Here is a 12514-nt window from a genome sequence, read left to right on the forward strand (position 1 = left end):
CATTACAATTATTCTCTTGCTCTTGAGGAGTTAAAATTACATACTTTATGTACTAGGAGACATCGCCTTGATGCTCTCTTTCTTATTCAAGTTTATTTTGGCTCTAAATTCTGCCCTTCTGTCCTGGAAATTGTTGGTCTCAGAGTTCCTGCTCGGTATATCAGAGATTTTGCATTGTTCAATGTTTGCTCCTTATTTAAAAATTGTCCCTCTGCTAGATGCGCAGCAGCTGCTAATGCTGTCTGCAGGGATGTTGACGTATTCGGAGCCAGGAATGTTCTACCCAAACAAATATTAAATATTGTATAACTGTTAGTATTTTTATTAAATATTTATGTTTCATTCCATATCAGCTATTTGTTTGTTTACTTTTACTTTTACTTTTATTCATTATTATTTCTTGTAATTTGTATGTGACTTTTAATAAGTTTGTCTAGAATGTAATTCATTCTTCTGCACTGTGCTGCGTCTGTAATTGGCCTTGCGGCTGTTGACTCGGCACATTAATAATAAAGAATTGAATTGAATTGAATTATGTGGTAATGGAAGATAGAAAATTACATTTTCATTTCCATATCTACTGCTTATATTCTCAGGCACTAAAACTGTTAGGATTATTAAATTAATTTCATCCCATATAATCTTTCTTCCTTGGAGAATCTAAAAGTTGTGTATATTAACTTAATTCTTTAAACGCTTGAGTATGCGCCTGTCGTTTGGAATAACCTTACTTTATCAGACTCTAGTGAGCTGGAAGACATACAAAGAAAGTTTACAATTTTATGTTATACTCAATTTACTCTTTTTGTTATTATGAATCCATGTTGAATAATTTACATTTTAAAACGCTTTGTTCTAGGTGACAAAATCTTTAAGTTTTATTTCTTATTATCGTTTTTAAGAACAAAATTGGCTGTTGTCCTATTATGGATATTGTTTGTCTCCGTGTACCCACTAAGCAAATTGGAGACTTTTCTAACTTTAACGTCAGAAATGTCTCAAGTGTCACCCCTTAAGCAATATGCGTCACTACTGCAAGCAACACGTGCAAATAACTGAGAGTTTCCAATAAACTTCACACCTGTCTCGAGGATACATTTTCCTTTGCTTAATCCTACTGAGTTACATCACATTTGTGTTACCTGTATTATTTTATTATCTAGTATTACATTAGTCCATTTCTAGTTCTAGCTCTAGCCTTAGCGCCTTTTGTTATGTACGAGTATACTTCCAGTGCTTCAATCTTAAGAACTTAAATAAATTTAATTAATTAATTATTTGATTATTATTTTCTTTCCTCTATAAGTTTATGTTTAAGTAAGTTTTATCTTAGTTGAATTTGGTTGAAATCATTTTAAAATTTCATATCATCTACACACTTAGAACAGATGACTGATAAATATACAGGATTTTATGTAAGTATATACTTTTCTCCTTACCACATTTCATATTGCTTCTTCCACTCATTTATTAGTTACAGGCATCAAATTAAAATATAAATACAGATTTTGTGCAGACAATATTTAAGTGTTTCATATTCTAGGAGAAAATCAGGTTAAGAAAATTAAGCATTTTTCTAAGATTTATTATAACTACACGTAATTTCATAACAATAAATTAAATGTCGTTATTATCAATCTCATTTTGAAAAAACCAGAATTGCGCCTTGTCGATATTACAGATTACTGTAAATTAAAACTTTTTAGGTTAGCCTGGAATTCTTCAATGATGAAAATTAAAAACAAATTTTGTTGAGCTCGGTAAACTGATTAAAATGTTGAAATGAGAGACAAAGAGGCAGACATAAGGAGCAAAGAGATATTATAGGCCTAAAATATTGTATTAAGAAAAATAGGTCGAAAATAAGACTTAGGAAACAGGAAACTGTATATGTACCTACAGCATTCCATGTGAATAGGGAGGAAATATATGTGAGATGCTGGAAGACTTTTTCGAGAATAAAATCAAGAGTGAAAAGTCGAAATTCGAAACAGTAAAAGACGCGTGAAATGAGAAACACACTACAGTGAGGTACAGCCAAGATCATGCACAAAGAAGAAAACAAGAACTCCCTGTACTGCAAAGACGCGAAACCGTCGCATGAGTAGTTAAGTACAGTTATAGAGATGTCAGTCTTTTTTCGCCACGGCGATTAAAGGTTAATATAGTAACGTACAGCGCAGACTCTTCTGAGTTCAATATCGAACACAGTCTCTGATAATACATAAAGAAGGAAAAAAGCGTGTATCACTTAAAGAGCTGAATTAACTGTCGAAACGTCGTGTATATCAATTATATCTCAGAGATAATACAGCAATTATCCTTCCTGCCATCAGCTTGTCTTCAGTTAGGAAGCGCGTGTACAATAATTACAAGGTATATAAACCCATTAGTATAATTGTCGCGCGCTAAGTTTTACAAACTTCACTCTTTCGTTCGCTGATCTTATCTTGTTATATACTAACAGACAACTTCCTCTAGTATTGAATTCAACTGAAAGAAAAAACCTGACAACCGAATATGAAATTAAACTCCATTTTCCTTATAGTGTTTGGTATGACCACTAAAGCCAGCATATACGTCACTCAGTTCTCTTGATGTCGATTTCAACGCTTACGCCTGTAAAGCTATCTGATGTCTGCACTTCCAGTCCTCTTGTATTTTTCACAATATTTAGACCGATTTCTTGCCGAAGAATCTGACCACATTCGAAGCCCTTTTCTGACAGTAAAAACTGGCTCACACTCGACCTCAGACTGTTGATTGCAACACTATCCTGTTAGGAGACCATTTGATTGAACCTTGAATGCAAATACTCGTGCCTTATGATCTTGACTGACTAACGAGCTAACAAACTAATTATTAAAGTTACCAAATAATTAACTCCAAGGGGGAGAATATTTCTTTGGAATCCACTAGACGCTCAGCTACTCAAAATTTCCAAACAGGTTATGGAACCCGAAGGCTCATTACCATGTTAACAGGAGCGCGTCGTTGGTCTCTCTTGAGAGCCATATGAATCCAGCCCATATCCTGCTAAGTTATTTCTCTGAAATCTGTTTTACTATTATTATTCCATATATGTCCAGATCGTCCTAGTGGTTTCCTTCCTTCTGATTTTCCCACCAAAATTTTGTATGCATTTTTTCCCCTCTTTCCCCCCTGACTTGATCATTCTTATTATATTTGGTAAGTACAGTTTATGAAGCACCTCATTATATATTTCTCTCTGATATCCTACTATTTGACTCCCTTGGGTTCAAATAATCTCCTTAGCACTCTGTTCTCAAACACCCTCAGCGTATGCTCTTCCCTTAAGATCAGAGACCAAGTTTCATATCCATAAATAATTATGGGCAATGTTATGATTTAGTACACTTCAGTACTTACGCTTTTGAGCAGTGGAGGGGAAGAACTGAATGTTAGCAAGCATTCTTTAATGCAATCTGCTCTTAATTTCCTCATGAATCCAATTTTGATTTGTCACGGCCGTTTCCAAATATTTTAATTTTGCCACGCGTTCACATTATCTACCGGTCTAGAAAACCGAAATTAACGGCCGTTGGGATTCGTTGCGCTGACCACGCGACGCCCTCTATCCGCTGAAGTTGACACTGACTTCGCCGACATGCGGCGGTCGTTAGGTCGGCATAGTTCGCTTAAGGAGTAAAACAACGGAGTATGTTCTTTTGTTCTTGTTATCTAATACCCGTATTTGTTTTACGATCTTGTCATACATTCTGGTGACGAGACATAACTACGAGTATATTTTCAGGTGAATGGAATGACTGTAGACGGATTTGGATTGATGATCGAATTTATTTACATTTCACTATTAAACACACTAGTATAAGCAGTCATTTCTCCACTAGCCGTTGCTTGGTAGCGGCTTTCAACAGCGGATATTTCTCTTCCTCTGGGTTCCAGAACTATCCCTAGCCTCAGCTATCAGATTCTCACAGCAACAGCTCACAACTGAACCTTAGCTCTTCTCTAACTTACTGACTAGTTAGCTCAGTCACTCTTCAAACAACTAACTTAACTCAGCTCAAGTGATTTGCCCTTCTTATAATGTCATGTCACGGGCCGAACAGAAAACACCGTTACAGTATTGTTGTACAATTTTCGCCGTGGTAACGTGCTTCTTGCGAAGCCCTTACTTAACAATGGCATTTGTATAGCTGCTTCTTTTGCTGTCATTGCTTAGCAACGGATCTACATGCCACAATATACTCACTTCTAGACCAGATTTATTATTAGCTACTTTGACAACTCCTGTGTTTTCTCTCCAACTAAATTTGCATCATCAGCACAGACCGGAAGCTAATATACCCCATTCATTTCCAACCCCCGCCAGTATTTTTCGACCTTCCTAATGACGTTTTCCAAGGCAAAGTTGGAACGCAATGGCGGTAAACAATCTCCTTGTTTCAAAACACTTTGAATAGAATAAGGATAAGAAAAATGTTTACCAGTACGGACTTTATTATGCTTTTCAGTTAAACACAATTTAATAAGCTTAATTAGTTTCGTGTGTACACCAAACACAATATGGATGTTATACAGATAAGCAATTCCATACTCGTGGAATTTGCACAGCTGGCCGTTTCTGATCTACATAACATCGCAACAAATTTGTACATGTGTAAGTTTTTATTACATTAGTAAACAAAATAACTTTTAAAAATGGCCGCGCCCTAGCTCAAGCGGTTAGCCGCTGGCTTCCCACCGCGGCGGCCCGGGTTCGATCCTGGGTCTGGTCAAGTGGGATTTGTAGTGGACAAAGTGCCGCTGGAACAGATTTTCTCCTAGTACTTCGGTTTCCCTTGCCAATCTTCATTCCACCAATTGCTCAACAATCACCCTCACCTATCATCTGGGGCTGGTACAATAGGCCAGAAGTGTCCGCAGTAGAAGGGACCTAGTCCCACCGTACTAGCAATAAGAAGACGTTTAAAAATTACGGTAACGTTGCAAATGAAAGACCATAGGTCTATATGAGATAAATGAAATTCATTGTGACAGAATTCTTCATAAATTGACACAGATTGGCTGGGTTCTATTTATGGTTATCTTTAGAAAATTGTATTTCCATGAACTCAGTAAGACTCCTTCGGTTGGGATATCGGAGAATACCCATATACACTCGTAGATCAAACCAAAACAAAAAACGCAGATATATAGTTATACCTATAGGGATACTTGAACCTGCAATCCTGTTGTTGAAGTGGAACAAGACAATACGTGTCTCGGGCATTACGGTGTGATACGAGAAACCCTTTGTTAAGCAGGACTTAATAGCCTCATTACTGCTCCTCACGATTTCCTTTTATTACGGCCTTCGCTTCACAACGTAGGAATAAAGTGACCGAAGCGAAGATATGCGTTTTGTGTCCTTGACATATACACAGCCCAAGTTACAAGCATCCATAACTTAAACTGAAGAAGAGACAACAGCCTGGGTCACAAGTTTTTTTGCGACCCAGAAGAATCCTTGCGTTACTAGGTAAGGTAAAATTGTGCGTATGCTTAACTAATTAAGCATTACTCCTTGAAAGTGTATGGGGGAGTGGATGTGTAGATCCATTTTTTCTTGACCTCAACACTAGCTGGAGGTGAGTGGTTAGATTCATGCCCCGGCGGATTTATCCCCTGTGAAATAGCCCCAGCTACCCATTGATTAGGAGGCTGGATGGACCCCAGAGCCGGTCTGGACGGCGAGGAGATGAGAACATTTTTCATTTTACAGGGACAAGAACTCCGATGCCTCGGTCGCCCGGCCCGTAGCAAGACGATATACCGATTGAGCTATCCCGGCTTCTCTACATTACTAGGTAACTTGCAGTTATTTGCTTCTTTTCAGTGAGGTTTTCTCAACATGTCTATTCTCATATCCACATTTTGTACCGCACGGAAGGAACTGCTTGAACAACGATCGTTCAGTTTTGCCATAAGAATGTGCAACAAGCCGCAGAAAGAAAATATTTTCAACTCATGCACAGAATTTGTGTTCCTTAAGAAACATCTCACCGTAAAAACAGACGTATTCATGCTTATGTCCCATCGAGTGGACCATTGTATAACCTCAGTTGGCTTTTTTGTAGTTTTCCTCAGTCAACGACAAAATTGTATTATCATTTCTAAACCAATTTCAGCTCCGGCAGAGCTGCTGAAGTCAGGCCACGACGCTATATATTCTGTATTACTGACAAAAACAAAAACAAACTCCCCGGCTTTAGTCCGCAAGCGAACTATACCGCCCGAGCGACCGCTGCTTGCCGGCGAAATTAGTGCCAACTTTAGCGGATAGAGGGCGTCTCGTGGTCGGCGCAACGAACCCCCACGACCGTTAATATCGGTTTTCTTGTCAGGAGCCGCTACTTTTCCATTCAAGTAGCTCCTCAGTTATCCTCATGATGCTGAGTGGATATAGTTCCAGACCCACTACTTCTCAGAAAATCTGGTAGCACCGGGAATCGAAACCGGGGCTCTGGATCTGCAGTCAGGAACTCTGACTACTATACCAGAGGCAGCTTCATTGAATAAGCTACAGTAAAGAGATAAAAAATTAAATAAATTAATATCACTCCTTATTTTGAGTGGCATATATTAATTCATGCCTTTTATTAAATTATAAAATAGAATAGCGTGGTCTTTGTGATGAATGCTATATGCTTCGGTCCCCTTGTAAGTGATATATCCAGCACATTTAACCGAAAATATTTATAAATTCACAATTCCAAGCCAGCACTGAGGACGATTCGCTGGTTCTCTTCTCCCTTCTGAAATATTCTGACATTTTTAATAATATATTTAAAGCCCATAAAGATTAGATTATACATAAATATAATTTTGCCTGTGCTTCTGCATGGGTGTGAAACTTGGTCTCTGACATTAAGGGAGGAACATAGACTGAGGGTGTTTGAGAACAGGGTGTTGAGAATATTTAGACCGAAGAGATATGAAGTTAAGGGAGGGTGGAGAAAACTGCATAATGAGGAGCTTCGTAACACGTAACTTCAAGTATAATTTGAATGATCATGTCTATGGGGATGAGATGGGAAGGACATGTAGCACGAATTGGGGAGAGGAGGAATGCATATAGGATATTGGTGGGAAAGCCGGAAGGATAGAGGTAACTGGGAATATCAAGACATATGTGGGTGGACAATACTAAAATGGATCTTAAGGCGCGTCCACATTACTCGTGCTCGCCAGGCTTGTGCTCGTCGGGAGACCCGTCTGGCTTTTACTTGTGCTCGTAAATCTTCGTCCACACTCCAGTTGCTCGCCAGGCTTCGGCGGGTGAGGATCCGTATATTTACTCATAGTGTGTATAGGCTGTAGTCATATTTTAATTTATTGGCTATAGTTTTTAAATAAAAAATTTAGAATTTGCTTGTCTCATGACTTGTCATATCGTCCACATTACTCGTGAGCATAGCGAGTCACACGAGCACGTACACGAGTAATGTGGACGCGCCTTTAGAGGGAGAGGATGGAATGGATTGATCTGGCTCAGGATAGGGATCGGTGGAGGTCTCTTGTGAAAGCGGCAATGAATCTTCGGGTTCCATAAAATGCTGGGAAGTTCTTTAGTAGCTGCACAATTGGCAGCTCTCAAGAAGGGCTCAGCTCCATGAGTGAGAGTATTTAAATGGCAGGTTCACTGCTAGGAAGGTTACGAGCACAACACACACTGCGCATCGGAGTTAGGAATTATGCAAAAGCGTTTTTTGTATTTGGCCGTCAAGACAGCAATAAATAAAGAGTGAAACCAATAGAAGTGTTTGTTTTATTTAATCGTTGCTACATGTTTCGGTCCGCATATGGAACCATCTTCAGGCAGTATCATTAAATAATTTCAGCTTAATTGAACTGGCCCAATGTGGATCCATACTCGTATAAGTACTACTTATCACAATCATATGATTTATGCATCCATCAGGAAGTTACAAGGGTTATTCTACTTTTAAATCTTCCAGAAATTGTAACTTAAATTTAAAATGATATATTTAAAATTCTCTTGTGGTTGAATGTAAACATTCTATGTTTTTGTGATGTCCCGCTTTGTAGGACGCCCTTCGACCGGGCTGACGAAAACTAGGAAAGAAAGAGATTACTCGGAATAGATTAGCATAAATGTTAGAATAATGTTGCAATAGATATGACAGAAATAGCACGTGATTTTATGAACATGATACACCTACACAAAGCAGAGTTCAATATGAGACTCTGGTAAATACGGTAATGAATCATTTTGTATCATATAAAACAGTTAATTTACGGGCCAGCTGAACAGCTATCAACTTCTCAAATATTATCCTGTACCAGCGAAATGGGAACTTAGTCATTAATATCCGTCTATTCATCTTCTCGTGGCATTGATATTTTCTGTTCTAACCGAATCTGGTTGCTGTCTATTTCAAGCTTCCAACGCAACATTATTTGTGTAGGATAATTCAATAAACCCCACAATGTTCGTTTAGCGTTCTTAAACAGTTGTACGCTCAGGTTTTTCCTTTTTTAAGGTATCAACTGGGTCTATGTTTCCATCCTTCTTTCTGCAACAAGTCATTTTCCTGTTATGCTCTCTCTTTCTACACTTTAGTCCGATAGATCACGTTACGACTTCTTTACTACTTTTCATTATAGTTCCGTAAGATTTGATTTCTGTAAAATAGTTTATCTCTTTCAAATTTAAAGCTTCAAATTGTCCCTGAGATACACTTACTTTAGCCCGCCATTTTTAACTCCATTTTCTGCTTGCATCCGCCCTTCCTTCTTCTGATTAGTGTCTCTAAAATTTGTATTCCTCTTCATTCTTCTTACCACCTCCTAGTGGTCTAGCTTACAAATTGTTTCTTCCTCCAATATTTTTTTCTTTGTTGTTTTCTCTTTTCGTACTTTCCTTGACGGAAAGAATATTAGCCTATATATTTTGCTGGAAGTATAATAAATATTTTTTTTCATTTAAAATAATTCTCCTTGTCCCCTTCATTCTTTGTTATATTATTTTCTGTTTCTTTAGGTATATTATTGAACCTTCATTTCTGACTTTGTTGTGTTATTTCAGTTTCTTATAAAATCCAGTGACATATAGACCGTCATTTCTAAAATAAGTAATTTACTTCTTTGTGAGATAAAAACATTAATTCATTCGCATTTTTCTAGTCACACTTGCTTATCTCTTTCTGCTGTAAAACCCACGACATTTTTCTACTTCATCCCATTATTTCCTCGTGTTTTCAAAGCTTCAGTCAGCCTCTTCAATTTAAGTCCGAATGTTTTATGTAAGTCATGAATCAACGTTTGTCAAATTTGAGAGACTGGTCACTCTATCCTTGTCGTTTCATTTCCGCTTTTGTCATGTTTCGCTTAGCGTCTGTCACTTTCTCCTCGCAAAGGCGTGAATATTTTTAGCTAGTAATTTTAAATTATTCCTTTTTCCTCCTTCTTCTATGAGGATGTCAGAGTTTCTGGATTTGCGTTCAAGTTATACCTTAGCTGTTAAACCTGTTACTTTATATTTCATCTACTCCACCGTTAAATTGTTTTATGTTATTTTTGCAACCAGAAAAATTTTTATGCTTCAATGTACAAATAATATTTAATTGAAGTTATGATACGGATGTTGTATACGTCCATCCGTCCATCCGTCTTTCTGTCCATCCACTTGTTTCCTCTTCGAAAGAAGTTGATGCATTTTTAGATAATTTTAGCAATGATGTCTGTACTAAACTTCGTAGAAAGAATTTATTTTCTGTTCTTATTTGTATTGGTGCAATCCAAAAAGAAAGCCGGTCACAATGGTCGTACTGTCTAATGCATGAACTGTCTTCGCCCGCTCGAACACTGGGATCGTGAGTTCGAAACCCATTTAAAGCATGAATGTTTGGTGTTTGTATGCGTTTGTTCTGTGTTTGTGCTGTCCTGTATTTAGGTAGCGGCCTTGCGACGAGCTAATCACCAATCCAAAGCGTCCTACCGTCTGAGAAAAATGATTACGGAGCTGAATAAGAGACCTGGGCTCTGAATGGCCTGGAAGAGCCACTGAAAAAAAGGAAACAAAAAGGAAACGCAACACAGAGTGCCCAAACTTAATATAGAGGGACGAGCATACTCTTCAAGAGGACGGAATAGACCAGACATGTCCAAAGCGTCGATCGCGGGACGATTTTTGGTCGATCTCATAGGCCTATAAGGAAATTATACGTGAAAAGCATGTAAATTCACTTTTAATATAATATGATTATATTCAGATTTTGAAGGGTAAATACGTATTAGTCATTCCTATTTTTCTATTCTTATGTAGCTTACGTGAAAATTACTTTACACTCGTGTTAATTGAACTGCGGGGAAATCCCTAATCTATCCTTATCACGTGAACTCTTATTTTTACCAATGGTTTTGCTTAAAGCAAGGTGCGACGATAGGAGGGGATGGTAGATCACTGGCAGTTTTGACACTAAAAAGTCGATCACAACCTGTTTGAAGTTGGACATGCCTGGAATAGACCAAGTGTGGCCATCAATGAAAATGATGACAGTAATGATGATGAAAATTATTTGTATCCACATAACGCCACCATTGGTGAAATTTAAGCCAGAAATTCTCAGAAAATATTTCGTAGTATAAAAATTGTACAGAACAGAATAGAAGAAAATCTATAGACTCAACATTCTGTTTAAAATAGCTTCTGATATCATTTATTAAAAATGTAAGGAACCTGTATTTATTATTCCGTTAGTGAGATATGCGTTAGTTTGGTTTGCTTCGTATCGTCAATAAATTAATATCAGTATAAATCATATACATTCAACTGGAGGGACTTTACCATTCTTGTTTAAAATATTTGCTCTTACTTAATTTCTATGATATAAATTTTTCACGTAGGTCTAAACACGGCAGAAGTTAAAATATTTTAAAAAAGAGCTTTGTCTGAGCAGATTACTATCTTTTTGGTTTGTTAGACTTTCGTATCCTCTCAGCATGAACCTATCTGAAAAGCGCCCACGTTGTTTTTAGACTCTTGTGGAAAACGCCTGTGATCCCCGTACAATATAACTGAGTTTTTTATTGCCATCTCACCAACGGTAGAGAAGTCGAAAGTGACGTTTATCCCCTGATTATCAGTTGCAGATTTTACTGATACGTTACTGAGCTAAATCAGAACTATATTCAGTAATATAAGTACATACTAGAAGAAAAGCGCTTGAACTACATTTCCAGGTATAGAAGAGAATAGTTTAGAGTTTACTAAATTTGATGTTTCTCTCGTACCGTATTTACTAATTTATGCCAGCCCCGGACGCTGTGGTTTTACATAGCAGTGTTACGAGATCACAGTTAGTTGAATGTGCCCTCGTCCATGATATCATCCGGGCATTTTTCGAAAAGCATTAAGAGAAACTGAAATCAAAATATTCCGAGTATATTACTGCAATAAATAATTCACATGTAAAATGTAATAAAATAAGCATTAGATTTAACTTAATATTTTGTATGGCCGCGCCATAGCTCAAGCGGTTAGTAGCTGGATTCCACCGCGGCAGCACAGTTTCGACCCCGTATCTGGTCAAGTGGGATTTGTGGTGGAAAAAGTGGCTCTGGGGTGGGTTTTCTCTAAGTATTTTGAATTGTTTCATTTTTGGTCCGTTACACTATCAATCATAAAGTCAATAGAAAATCCGTCGAGTGTAACAATTTTTTTAGGTCACTTCTTTATCACTTTTGCCTTACATGTTTCGGTTTAATAAAACCATCATCAGAGGCACAGAGTAAAATCATGAAAACACTGTCGTTGTTTAAATGTACACAGTATATATGCTGCGTGGACGCTGCTACAATATGTCGATGTGTAAAAGCACAACACTTGCTATGATTATTGAATGCACGTTCAACCCTCACATTCCATCCGAAATTGCCCTCAAGTTAAAACGTCAATGTTAAGATATTTAAAAATTTAAAAATTTAAAACATTTGAAGTAAAATGTTAGGCTCCTCCTTGTTAATTCATCCCGAAGATGGGAGATGTCAGCTTGAGGTTTTATAGGCTTATGGTTAGATGTTTCTTCGGGATGAATTAACAAGGAGGAGCCTAACATTTTACTTCAAATGTTTTAAATTTTTAAATATCTTAACATTGACGTTTTAACTTGAGGGCAATTTCGGATGGAATGTGAGGGTTGAGCGTGCATTCAATAATCCTAGCAAGTGTTGTGCTTTTACACATCGACATATTGTAGCAGCGTCCACGCAGCATATATACTGTGTACATTTAAACAACGACAGTGTTTTCATGATTGTACTGTGTGCCTCTGATGATGGTTTTATTAAACCGAAACATGTAAGGCAAAAGTGATAAAGAAGTGACCTAAAAAATTGTTACACTCGACGGATTTTCTATTGACTTTATTTCTCTAAGTACTTCGGTTTCCCTTGCCAATCTTCATTCCACTAAATTCTCTATCATCATAATCACCCGGGGCAGGCTACAATAGGCCAATCAGTG

The 12514-nt window shown here is 37.5% G+C and overlaps 1 protein-coding gene across 2 annotated transcripts in view; it reads left to right on the plus strand.

The window, feature by feature from the left end:
- LOC117282116 overlaps positions 1-12514 on the plus strand; it is a 222634-nt gene that overhangs the window by 93008 nt on the left and 117112 nt on the right. The window contains exon 2 of one of the 2 annotated variants that reach the window (XM_033750488.1): positions 5750-5834. The exons of the other annotated variant lie outside the window; for it this stretch is intronic. The gene's annotated coding sequence lies outside the window, so the exon portion shown is untranslated. The remainder of the gene's footprint in view (positions 1-5749; positions 5835-12514) is intronic. 2 annotated transcript variants of the gene reach the window in all.

This window comes from Cryptotermes secundus, unplaced genomic scaffold, assembly GCF_002891405.2.
Source record: "Cryptotermes secundus unplaced genomic scaffold, Csec_1.0 scaffold2444, whole genome shotgun sequence".
NCBI classification, from domain to species: Eukaryota; Metazoa; Arthropoda; class Insecta; order Blattodea; family Kalotermitidae; genus Cryptotermes; species Cryptotermes secundus.